Source organism: Puma concolor, chromosome A2 (genome assembly GCF_028749965.1).
Source record: "Puma concolor isolate L17-30 chromosome A2, mPumCon1.1.hap2, whole genome shotgun sequence".
Lineage (NCBI taxonomy): Eukaryota > Metazoa > Chordata > Mammalia > Carnivora > Felidae > Puma > Puma concolor.
In genome coordinates, this window is record NC_141668.1 from 54,052,035 (window position 1) to 54,066,153 (window position 14,119).

At 36.5% G+C, this 14,119-nt stretch overlaps 1 pseudogene; it reads left to right on the forward strand.

The window, feature by feature from the left end:
- The first annotated feature begins 738 nt into the window (after window positions 1-738).
- LOC112866361 (large ribosomal subunit protein uL4 pseudogene) lies at window positions 739-6,830 on the forward strand (annotated as a pseudogene).
- Window positions 6,831-14,119: the final 7,289 nt, after the last annotated feature.

Genomic DNA, 14,119 nt, shown 5'->3' on the forward strand with positions numbered 1-14,119 from the left:
CAAGAAACGCAGGGTTGCTGTTTTGAAGGGACACATGCACCCCAATATTTATAGCAGCACTATCAACAATAGCTGAAGTATGGAAAGAGCCCAAATGTCCAATGATGGATGAATGGATAAAGAAGATGTGGTATATATATACAATGGAGTATTACTCGGCAATCAAAAAGAATGAAATCTTGCCATTTGCAACTATGTGGATAGAACTGGAGGGTATTATGCTAAGTGAAATTAGTCAGAGAAAGACAAAAATCATATGACTTCACTCATATGAGGACTTTAACACTCTCCACTCTCTGCCCCTCCCCTGTTCACGCTCTCTCAATAATAAATAAATGTTAAAAATTAAAAAAAAAAAAAGAAAGAAAAGAAAAGAAATTATCCTTCTATCTCATTTCAAAAAAATAATATGGGGAAATACATTTTAACTCTTAAGAATATAAGGGCAATAAATAGATTCATGAAAAAATAGTAGAGTTGCACTTCACTTTGGTCTCTAGAATAGTCTCAGATAATTTTTCCAACCCCAAAATTGACTCACTTCTCCCAGGAGATATTACTGTAATATTTATGGCACTTGCCAAAAAAATGAAAGGTCTTATCTCTCTCTCTCTTTTTTTTTTTTTTTTTCAGATATGCCTTGTCTCAATAACCCATACTGAAGATTTTCTAGAATAAAGACTCATACGTCTTAGTGTCTTCAGTATCTACCCTGGTTCCCCACACATAATTTCAACGATGATAAATGTGATCCTTGCTAAGAACCTAGTCTCTGTGCCTCATTTTCCTTCATCCTCTGTAAAAGAATACTACTACTATGGTAGGAAAAGATAGGATTCAGTAGGGAAAGATTAGAACCTGAGGTCCTTGGGTGGGGAAAAACACATATTTTGGAACAATGCTGGGAGTGTCTGACCACAGCAAACCCCCTCAGGCATAAGGTTCCTCTTAAGAATGTAACAGACACCACCAACTCCCCCTCAGTTTTCCCTCAGGAATTTGACAAAAAACCTGACTAAAAATAAGTAGACCATAAAACATATGACCCACAAGGAATGGTATGGTCATAGACTACCCCTCACACAATGGAAATGAGCCAATAAGAAATGGACAACACAGCACCTAGAGTTATCCAGCCAATGAGGGTAGAACCTGAGAAGGAATAAGGGGGAAGGGAAGAGGGGGCTGACCAAAACCGTATAAAACAAAGACCCTTGCCTATAGTTGCGGGTATTCACTTTCCAATGCCCCTTCTTTGTAAAGAGTACTTTCATACTATTCTTTCTGATCTTATACTCTAATAAACTTTTGCCTGCTGCTCAGTTTTGTTCATTTCTTTATTCTTTGAAGCAGCGAGCCAACGAATCCTGGGTATTGCGGTAAAAATCCTGCAACACTACTTGTACTTTATAGGGTTATGGTAAAGATTCCATGAGATAATGTAGACATAATGCCTAGCACCCACCTCATCTTGGGCACTGTGATAATTGTACATAGCCTTTAATTGTGAAACAAAATAACATTTCCATATTCACCAATTTTTAAACACAAAAAGGAGGTGAAAATTGAAAGCAAGGAAATTAAACTAACAACCAATGTATATTTTAAAATCAATTGTTCTGTCAGGGTCTGAAGGTTTACTTAATTATATTGATGGGGTTCAGGACAAGCCACCCTAGAATGTGCCACTTTGGCATATGGATTATTTGACTGGAAGGCAATCAAGGCATCTCTCAGACTCAAGAAGAGCTTTTTACCTCCCCCTTAACTACCCAAAAAATTTTAGATATGGGACTTGTATCAGGAAGAGAGCAATTACCAGAGATAATTTTTAATCAGAAAGACTTAACTGCATAACATGGCAAACATTTGCTCTTCTCGTCTTCCTATGAATTGTCTTCCTTCCCTTTGAGTCCAGATGCCTACCCTGTTCTCTTTAGCCTAAGATGGCATATATACTATCTTTGACCTTCTACTGCCTGTGTCAGGCTCCCATACATACAAAATTAAATTTGTTTTTTAGTCAATCTGTCTTATTTCAATGTAATATTAGTCCAGCCAAAGAGCCTAGAAGAAAAGAAGGGGAAAGTTTCCTTCCCCTAGAACATCAAAGTCTTCTATGGCTACTCTGGCTCTGATTGTTACTGTGAAAGTGCTAAATTCACATGAGAACAAACCACATGCCTTCCCAACTTGCAAAATAAAATGATTTTGTCTAGTTCATTAACTAGTAAAAAATAAAATTTAAAATAACCTCTAAGAATTATGAAACAGAAAAAAATTGTCATTTAGCAGGGCATAAAGTTTATTATTTAAAGAAAAAGCTGAAAATTCTTACAATAGCCCAGAAGAAATTATCCAGATTTTTCTACTAAAGCAAATTGTAATCGCATATTTATCTGCTATGACTGATGCTTATGTAGGGATTGAAAATATATAGTGGAAATAAAAGTTTCTGAATCATAAATCAGATTGCAGAAGATGATGCAACCCATGACTCAGGCAAGTACAATAATCATGATCAAAATTATGCATGCATTTTTCATATACACTTTGCAATAGGAATTGTAATTTGAAGTTATCTGCTGATTATCATTAAGTGGAGCTGATGTTAGATAAAAATGAATCAAGATATTCAAGTAAAAGCAAATAAATGTTAAAATATTAATCTGTATATTTGGGGGCAGTTATAAAGAACATGGTGATAATGACCTAAATCTGTACCTAGTATAACTTTGTTTAACAAGTATTTTATATTCCCCAAATATCTGTTGTAAAATTCTTTCAGCGGTAACTAATCTTTCTCTAAACAAACTAGTAATGGTTTAAAAAAAAAGCGTGGGTTAGAAAAGAGGGGAAAGAGGAGAGAAAAGACAAAGGAAGGGAGAGAAGGTATGCAAGACAGGTATGCAATATAGACATTACTTACTTTTCAAGGAAATGAACAACAGTAAAGACCCTCAAAGTTCCAGCCCTTCAGGCTATATATGAAATGACTCTTCTTTGTCAAGTATAATTAAAAGAATACATGTAAAAGCAGAATACAGTGACAAAACATAAAGTTTGCCAGTAATTTAATTCTTGAGCTAAGTAATTTTGTGGTCCTATTTCTTAGAATATTTCTTTTTTCTATACAACAAAAATCCTTCTGAAAACAACTATAATGTTTTGGGTTGGTTTTTTTTTAATGTTTATTTATTTTTGAAACAGACAGAGGGTGAGCAGGGGAGGGGCAGAGAAAGAGGGAGACACAGAATTCCAGGCAGACTCCAGGCTCTGATCTGTCAACACAGCCCAGTGCAGGACTCGACCTCATGAAGCACAAGATCATGACCTGAGCCAAAGTAGGACACTCAACCGACTAAGCCACCCAAGTGCCCCAAAACAACTATAATGTTTATTCATGATGAATCTTTCCATCTTACTATAAAAAATTCTAAAACATGATATTAAATTCCTTGAGAAAGACATCTCTACTTACACTAAAATTCTCCCAACACCTTTTATTCTGAATAGCTTTATTTTATGAGAAAAAAAAAAAACAAAACTACTGTTTCATAGACAGCTTATCAAATATTCTCTCCTTTAAAAAAGGGGCGGGGGGGAGACTTTAAATTGGAAAATCCTTCCCCCTGGTTATTCCAGTTGAGAGTTTATTTGACCATACCATTAGGTTCTTGCCTCCATGATTTTATCCTCTGGTGTGTAGAAACAAATTGATAGTCGATGGCATCTAACATAGAGAGAAATTGAGGATTCCTTTAAGGGGAAGAAAAGAAGAGACAGTATTTTTGTTTAAAATGGATTTCAACATAGTTAGGCTCTATTTTCCTTTAAAAATGACAATGTTCTTTTTTACAATTAAAAGCAGAAAAATATTTTTATCTGGGAGCTATTTTTAAACTATGAAGAATATTTAAAATTAATCATTTTCTCCTTTATTAAAAGAAAATAAAAAGGAACAATCATACTTCTTAAAGAATAGATTTTCCAATTCCTTCAAAACAGCCTTCAGAAAAATGTTTCAAATTATTCTTTTTGCGTACCTATTCAACAAATATTCACTGCATGCCTGTCATTGTGCTAGACATAGTTCCAAACCTTACAGAGTTTATGTTTAAAAAGATAAGGACATAAATCACACTAAAGAAAAATTATAGTTCAGATGAGTTTTCATTGTACAAAAAAATATGAACATTTGCATTTCCATAACTAATTTTAACCTTCTTAAAATAATCATTTCAAATAACATAACCCAAAACTTTTGACCTGGATGCTGTGGACTCAGAAAGTCAAGTTCCAGGTAAAAGAAATTGTGGCAAAGACTTTATGAACAATAAAATAAATATGTAACCTAAATTACTTTAGATCTTAATGAAAAAGAGATTTACTGTACCCTTACTGAATGAACAAAACAAGTCTGATTGCATTTGGAAGTTACCTTTCTAAAACCTTCCTTCAAGATGCTTATCCCAGGATGCTATGGGTCCAGAGCTACACCTGGTGGCCAGTTTACAAACTTACAAGAAACTGTTCTAAATCTTTTAATGGAAACTTAGAAGTTATGTCTCTGTTAATCAAAAATATGCATAACGGGGAATTTTAAATTTTTAATGAAAAATAAATATAAAAATATTACAGTATATAACTATATGATAAAGTATAACAACATGTTAGTGGCAGCATTTAAGTGGTGATATATGGATATTCACTGTAAAATTCTTTTAACTTTGTTGTATGTTGGGAAATCTCCATAATAAAATGTTGAAAAAATTAAGGATTTTTAAAAACATTCCACCACTGTTATTTGTAGCACAAACACCTTTTTAGGTATTGTTTCCCTTATGTATGAGCATAATGCATGTCTTTATAATTCATGCTTGTGTAACAGTCTATTATATTGACATACAATGAATTATCAAACAATTTACTTGTTTCACATTTATTCAATTTCCAACTGAATATCTAAAAATTCACATTTTTGTTTCTGTTAAATCATGTTTCTAAGACAAATTTTCATGACTGATATCATTGGAATCAAAGGAGATAAATATTTTTATGGCTCATGAGACATGATCAAACTACTTTATACTAACTTCACACTGCTTTCCTAAATGGAAACCCACACCAATTTAACCACAACCATAGGACCTAAACATTTTAATAATTTGCTGCTTTATTAAGCATAAAAATATAATCCAGAAGTCAATTTGCACTTCTTTTATTTTTTTAAATTTTTTACATATTTATTTCTGCATTCATCTACTGGAATCTTAATAATTTTCTTATAAATTTGAATAATCACTTTGTTATAACTATTAACCCACTGTCTCCTACACTCAGGCAAGTTTTTCTCATCAGCTACCATTTTTTACCATTTTCATTGTTTATTTTTATACATTCTAATCTGTCAGTATCATCTATTGTGATTTCTTCAATCCATTGAGAACTAAGAAATAGACTATTTCTCCAGAAATATAATAATAAATATTCTAAAATGTTTTGTTTTCTTTTTTTTCCAGTGGGAGCTGTAGGGTTGAGAAGAGCAGGGCTCTCTCCTGTCCCCACCATTACATATGCTTATCCACTGATATCCATGTACTCTAAAAAGGGGCAGTCATTGAGCAAAAAATACTTTGCCTGCTGGGTTCAAGGCTCCCATTTGACCTGATATTGTGAACTTTGTTCACACCAACTTGCACAAAAACAACAGATAGTACTATGCTGTCAGTGAATTAGCCAGTCATCAAACCAGTGCTGAATCTTGGGGTACTAGCAGGGCAGTGGCTTGAATTCCCAGAGTTTGAGGTGGTGGGACTCACTCTTCTGGCCAGGGTGCTTCTAGAAATATGTGTCATGGGGGCCACATGTTTGTACCAACCACTGGCACCACAGAGTGAACACAACACAAGCAATATGTAATCTGCTCTGCCTTGGCTGCCTCCTCAGCCTTATCATCACTGCTCATGTCTTAAAGATCATCGTATTGAGGAAGTTCCTGAACTTCCTCCGGTAGTTGAAGATAATGTTGAAGGCTACAAGAAGACCAAGGAGGCTGTTTTGCTTCTTAAGACACTTAAAGCCAAGAATGAGATCAAAAAGGTCTATGCCTCTCTGTACATGAGAAATGGCAAGGGCAAAATGTAAAAAAAAAAAAAAAAATTGCTGTATCCAATGCAGGGGATCCTGCATTATCTATAATGAGGACAAAAGTACCATCAAGACCTGCAGAAACATCCCTGGAATTAATCTACTTAATGTAAGCAAACTGAACATTTTGAAACTTGTTCCTCGTGGGCATGTGGGATGTTTCTCCATTTGTACTGAAAGTGCTTTCTGCAGTTAGACGATCTGTATGGCACTTGGCATAAGGCTGCCTCTCTCAAGAGTGACTATAACCTTCCCATGCACAAGATGCTTAATACAGACCTTAGCAGAATCCTGAAAAAGCCCAGAGATCCAAAGAACCCTCTGAGCACCATCCAAGAAGAGTCATCACAGAGTCCTAAAAAAGAATCCACTGAATAACCCGAGTATCATGCTGAACATAAATCCATATGCAAAGACCATGTTCTGGAACAACCATTCTTCACCAGGCCAGGAATCATAAACTCCAGATGGATAAGGCAGCAGTAGGCTTAGAGGCCAAATCAGATGAGAAGGGGTATCTAGGCAAGAAGCCTGTGGGAAGAAAGGAAAGAAGGCTGTTGGTGTGAAGAAGCAGAAGAACCTTTGGTGGGAAAAAGGCTGCAGCTACGAAGAAACCAGCAGCTGAGAAGAAGCCTGCAGAAAAGCAACCCACCACGGAAGAAGCGAAGCCTGCTGCATAAATGTTTACTCCGTAAATGTCAAACCATTATGGACAGCTAATTTTGAAAAAAGACCTGATCAAAGGCACTGAGAAACATGAAAAAAATAAAATAAAATGTTTTCAGGGCACCTAGGTGACTCAGTTGGTTGAGCTTTGGACTACTGATTTCCACTCAGGTCATGATCTCTAGGTTCGTGGGATGGAGCCCTGTGTGGGGCTCTGGGCTGACAGCTCAGAACTTGCTTGGGATTCTCTCTCTTCCTCTCTCTCTGCCCTTCCTCCCCTCGCACTCTGTCTCTCTCAAAATAAATAAATAAACTTTAAAAATAAAATGTTTTTATTTTAATCTATACACATTCAGTTCAGAAAGTAAAGTTCCTTTCCCCCGCATCAGGCTTCACACTGACAGCACAGATCCTGCTTTGGATTCTCTCTCTCTCTCCTTCTCTCTGTCTCTCTGCCCCTCCCCTGCTCATTCTCTCTCTCTCTCTCTCTCTCTCAAAATAAATAAACTTTAAAAAAGAAGAAGAAGAAGAAGGAGGAGGAGAAGGAGGAGGAGGAGAAAATGTCCCTTTAAGAAGAGAAGAAGGAAATAAAAATGTAGCTGGTAAAACTGAGACTTTATTCTCCCATATCACTGTTTTTATTTTTATTTTTTAAGTTTATTCATTTATTTTGAGAGAGAGAGCGCACCTGTGCATGTGCGTGAGCAGGTGAGGGGCAGAGAACAAGTGAGAGAGGATCCCAAGCAGACTCCATACTGTCAGCATTGAGCCCCACCTGGGGCTCAGTGAGATCCTGACCTGAGCAGTGAGATCATGACCTGAGCCTAAATCAAAAGTTGGACACTTAACTGACTGAGCCACCCAGAAGCCCCCAGAGCACTGTTTTTAAATGTGGTCCTCCCAAGTAGCTGCATCAGAGATACTTAAGGGCACTTGTTATAAACATACATTCTCAAATCCCATCTCTGTTATATTAAGGCTGAATCTCTGGGTATGGACACTGGGAAATTTCCATTTTTTAAAAAGATAACCAAGTGATTTTCATGCTGATTTAGGCCCAAAATCACAAACCAAGAGTAAGATTCTAGGTGAGTCACACAGTGGGGTTATTAAGATGCCTGACAATCAGGAGATACTCAAATATGTTCTGAATGAATAATACATGCATCTTTTTCTCACAGAATAGTTTTTTGAGGTATAATTCACACACCACAAAATTCACCCTTTTTAAAAAGTGAACAATTCAGTGGTTTTACTATATCCAGAATTGTGAAACCATCACCACTATCAACTAGAGAATATTTCCATCACACCAAAAAAGACATTTCATACCCATTAGTAGTCACACCTTCTCCCTACTACTCCTCATCCTCAGGCAATCCCTAATCTACTTTCTGTCTTGACAAATTTACCTATTCTGGACATTCCACAATACCCAGATATGAAATGTTCAGATAAATGTAATCACACAGTATATAGTCTTTTGTGACTGATTTTCACTTAGTGTCATATTTTTAAGGTTCATCAATATTATGACATGTATTAGCATTTTATTCCTTTGCATTGCCCCATAACATTCCATTGTATGAATATACCATATTACATTTATCATCAGTAGATAAATGGATTTTTTCCATTTTCTGATAAATATGCTGCCATGAATGTTCATGTATGAGGTGTTTGTGTGAACATAAGTTTTCATGTTTGCCAGGCTATACGGTAACTCCATGTGTGACATTTAGGAGAATTGTCAAACTGTTTTTCAAAGCAGCTGCACCATTGTACGTTTCCACCAGCATTCCAGTTTCTATCAGTCCTCCCCAACATTGGTCATCTGACTTTTTGATTCTAACTGTCCTAGTAGGTATGAAGTATCTCATTGTAGTTTGGTTTGCATTTCCCTAATGACTAATGATATTGAGTATTTTCTCATGTGCTTATTGGCCATTTTTATCTCTTCTTTGGAGAAATGTCTATTCAGACCCTTTGCCCATTTTTAAATAGTTTTTTTTTTTTTTACATTATTATTGAGTTGTAAGAGTTATTTAAACTAAATACAAGTCCTCTAGCAGTTATAGGAGTTGAAAGTATTTCTCCCATTCTGTGGGTTGTTTTTTTACTTCCTTAATAGTGTCCTTTGAAGCACAAAATTTATAATTTAATAAATTCTAATATATCTAATTTTTCATCTCTTACTTGTGCTTTTGGTATCATATCTCAGAAAACTTTGTCTAACCCAAGATCACAGAGATTTACATCTATGTTTTTTTCTTCTAAGAGTTTTATAGTATTAGCTCTACATTAGGTCTGTGTGACTTAATTTTTACATACAGTATGAGATAGAAGGTCCAACTTCATTCCTTTACATATCCAGCTGTCTCAGCATCATTTGTTGAAAATACTTCTTTCCTTAGTTAATGTCCTGATACACTTGTTAAAAATCAACTGACCATGATGAAATTTATAAAAGAAACTGTCAATCTTAGGGGCGCCTGGGTGGCTCAGTCGGCTAAGCATCTGACTCTTGATATCAGCTCAGATCATGATCTCTCTGTCATGAGATGAAGCCCCACATTGGGCTGCACTGACAGCGTGGAGCCTGCTTGGGATGCCCTCTCTCTGCCTCTCCCCCGCTTGCTCTGTCTCTCTCAAAAATAAATAAATAAACATTAAAAAAACCTCTCAATCCTATTTCATGGATCTATATGTCTATCCTTACACCAGCACCCACACCATCTTGATCACTGTTGCTTTCATAGTAAGTTTTGAAATTAGGAGTATGTTCCTAGAAAAATTAAATTGTTCTCCTTTTTCAGTATTGTTTTGGCTATTCTTAGTCTATTATATTTCCATATGAATTTTAGCATCAGCTTGTTAATTTCTATAAAAACAGAAGCACAGATTTTGATAGAGATTGTGTTGAATCTTTAGATGATTGGGGAGTATTACCAACTTGACAATATTATCTTCAAATCCATTATTACTTTGAATTTATTTTGGTCTTCTTTACTTTCTTTTACCAACGTTTCATAGTTTTAGTGTACAAATTTTACACTTCTTTTGTTAAATTTACTAATTATTCTTTCTGATGTTATTGTAAATGGAATTGTTTTCTTAATTTTGCTTTCAGTTATAGACATTTCTAGGGTATAGAAATGCAATTAATTTTTGTGTAATGATCTTGTGTCTGCAACCATGCTGAACATATTCTAAAAGATTTTTAATGGATTTGTTAAGATTATCTATGTACAAGATCATGTCATTTGCAAATAAGGACAGTTTTACATCTTCCATTTCAATCTAGATGTCTTTTATATCTTTTTCTTGTCTAATTGACCTGGCTAGAACAAAAATAGTCAAGTGTTGAATAGAAGTAGGAGTGGACATCTTTGTCTTGTTACTGGAAAGCATCCATAGCCTTTTACCATGAAGTATAATGTTAACTGTGGGTTATTTATAAATATTATGAGGTTGAGGATGTTCCTTATTATTCTTGGTTTGTAGAGTGTTTTTATAAAAGGGTGCTGGATTTTGTCAAATGCTCTTTCTGTATTTATTAACATGATCATGGAGTTTTGTCTTTATTCTGTTAATATAGTATAGTATATTGATTTTCAAATATTAATCAGCCTTGTATTGAGATAAATCCCAGTTGTTCATAGGTATAATCCTTTTTAAATGTTACTAGATATGGAAGAAGGAAAGATGGCAAAGGAGAAGGATCCTGAGTTTACCATGTCCCAAAGATACACCAAGGTAACAGCTAGCACTATGCAACTAACTCTGAAAATTACTTGCAGACTGGCAGAGCAGACCTACCATCGCTGGTTGCAGAGAAAATGCCACATCAAAAAGGGTAGGAGAGGCAGAGATACTGTTTGGAAACAGACCCCCTAAGTGACCAACCACAAATGGGAGGGACAACACATGCAAAGAGAAGCAAAGGGATCAGACTCCACACTAGGCACTCCCAGTACTGGGGAACTGCACTGGGAAGACGAGCCACCATAATGTCTGGTTTTGAAAACCAGCAGGGCTTAATTCAGAGATTTAAAACTTAGTGGGCTGGGGGCACCTAGTGGCTCAGTCGGTTGAGTGTCCTCTTGATTTTGGCTCAGAATGTGGTACCAGAGTCAGAGGATCAAGCCCCGTGTCAGGCTCCATGCTCAGATTCTCTCTCTCTCCCTCTGCCCCTCTCCCCAACTCATGCACTCTCTCTATATATAATTTAAAATTTATATAAATTTTATATATTATAAAACTCTCCTGGCTTAACTCCAGGAAAGCTGGAAGGAAATAGGAAACCAAGTTTCTGACCTTAATACCCAGCATACTAAATAACTCAGCCCAAGACAAAGCACAAAAGCAGCACCTGGGGTATACATAAAGGACATTTACTGACTAATATTAGAATTTATGCCAGAGGGGCAAGGACCTGCAGATTTCTACAGGAATAAAAGTGCTAGTGGACACCATTTTTCCTCCTCTCCCCAAGCCTGGATAGCCAGACCTTTGCAGGAGCCAGTGCCAACATTCTTCATCTACCTTGCTAGCACCTCGTGCCCTGTTCCATTGTTCCCCTGTGGCCCCACCCCATCCAAACCACTTGCCTCAGAAGTATTCCTTCAAAGCAGCTCCTACCCCACCACACCCAGCAGGAAGTCTCAGCCAGGATCAGTGCCACTCCAAAGTGACTCCCTCACTGAGGAGGCAGAGGGGATAACTACACACACCAATGCACCCAGTTCCTGCAGCCAAGCCTTTCAGCTGGCTGTGCAAGGAACAAGCCCGGTCTTTCTGTGGGCATGCAGCTATGACAGAAAGGCTAACTACAGATGGCTATGCTGACTGTTAACCTCACCTACCAAGGAGCCTGTAGCAGCTTTCACCAAGCCATTCAACAATACAGAGAGCAAACGATGCCCGATGCACCTACAGCAGGCAAAGCAGGTCACTGAAGCAAGCTGGGCTAAAAACAATCATGGCTTAGATACAACAGGAGGGTGTAAAGAGCCCACACAGGGGACATCCAGTTCTGGTGACTGGCAGGTGTTGCACTATAGGGTTCCACAAGACCTCTTCTACATAAGACCACTACTTTCAAGACCAGGAAATGTAGCTTACCTACCTAATACATAAAACAAACAGAGAGTTAGATAAACCAAGGAGACAAAGAAATATGTCCTAAATGAAAGAACAAGACAAAATCAACAGTAAAAGAGCTAAATGAAATGGAGATACATATGCATGATATAAAATTCACAGTAATGGTCATAGAGATACACACTGGATTTAAGACTGGATGAACTCGATGAGAACTTCAACAAGGAGACAGAAAATTAAAAAGAAAAATAGAACTAGTCAGAACTGAAGAAGTCAATAACTGCAAAGAAAAATACACTAGAGGGGCGTGTGGGTGGCTCATTCAGTTAAGTGTCGACTTCAGCTCAGGTCATGATCTCTCAGTCTGTGAGTTTGAGCCCTGCATCGGGCTCTGTACTGACAGCTCAGAGCCTGGAGCTGCTTCGGATTCTGCATCTCCCTCTCTCTCTGCCCCTCCCCTACTCACAGTCTCTAAAAAAAAAATGAATAAATGTTAAAAATTTTAAAAGAAAAAACACTAGAGGGATTCAAAAGCAGGGTAAAGGATGCAGAACAGATCAATGATGTGGAAGAGAGGATAATGGAAAGCAAGAAAGCTGAGCAGCAAAAAGAAAAATAATAAAAGATGAGAAGGGTTTGGGAGAAATCTGTAGCATCATTGAGAATAATAACATTCACATTATAGGGATCTCAGAAGGAGAAGAGAAAAGGGAAGAAATAATAGCTGAAGACTTCTCTAGCTGGAGCAGGGGTTGGGGGTTGCCAGGGAGCACAGAGAATGCCAAACAAGATGAACTCAAAGAAATCCATATCAAGACACATAATAATTAAAATGGCAAAGATTAAAGATAAAGAAAGAACTGTAAAAGTAGCAAGAGAAAAGCAACTAGTTACATACAAAGGAAACCCCATAAGGCTATAACCTGATTTTTCAGCAGAAACTTTGCAGGCCAGAAGGGAGTGGCTTAATATATTCAAAGTGCTGAAAGAAAAGAACCTACAACGAAGAATACTCTATCCAGCAAGATTATCATTCAAATTAGGAAAGATAAAGAGTTTCTCAAATAAACAAGTGTTAAAGGAATTAATCACCACTGAAACAGCCTTATAAAAATGTTAAAGAGAATTTTTTTCTTTTTTTTTTTTAACTTGTACTGATAATGCTTTATTTTATTTTTTCAGTTGAGAGGTAAGTATACACATAATCATTATGTTTGGTTTTAGGGTTTTTTTTTTTTTGCATCTTTGCATACTTGAAAAACAATTTTTTAACTGAAAATGAAAACATTAAAAACCCAGCTGAACATCTATAATACAAAATATTCTTATAATAATTTTTTTAACATTTATTTAATTTTTAGGGAGACAGAGACAGAGAATGAGCAAGGGAGGGGCAGAGGGAGAGGGACAGAGCCTGATGTAGGGCTCGACTCACAGACCACAAGATCATGATCTGAGCTGAAGTCAGATGCTTAACCAACTGAGCCACTCAGGAACCTCCAGATAGATAATATTCTTAAGCTCTTTCTCTCCAGGAAGCACCCCCAGAGGCAGATAAGCTCCCTCCTTTGGACTGTGGTCCTTCTCCATATTATATGTTTAAAGTCACAAGAAGTCCTTCTCATGTTGCCATCTGGAACATATAAGGTTAAGTACCATATGTCACATTATTTTTCCTCATGTCATGAGGCACACTGCAGAACACAGATTCCTTTGATGTTTTGTTGGCTTGCACCCTGAAGCTTTCTTCACAACCCATGTAATCCAGGAGTACAGTAAAGATTCTACTATTTATTTGTCCCATGTTTTATTTCTCCTGGACCTCCCGTGAGATACCTCAGCAGTAGAGCAGACAATCAAACATTTAATCTATGAAGCAGGAAAACTAATGGTGTTTATCCCTCAAGTCAAATGACCAACTGAGCTACTGGGACTAAAGAGAATTCTTTAAATTAAAAGAAAAGGGTATAACTAGAAAAAATTATAAAAGGAATAAATGTCATGCATAAAAGCAAACATGGTAAAGGTAGGAGATCAATCACTTATAAAGCTACTATGAAGGTTAAAAGAAGTAGTAAAATCAATTATATTTATGAATTCACAAAATTTAAAAATGTAAAATATAACAATACATATAAAACACGGAAGGAAAATTAAAAATGTAGTGCTTTTAGAATGTGTTCAAACTTAAGCAACTATC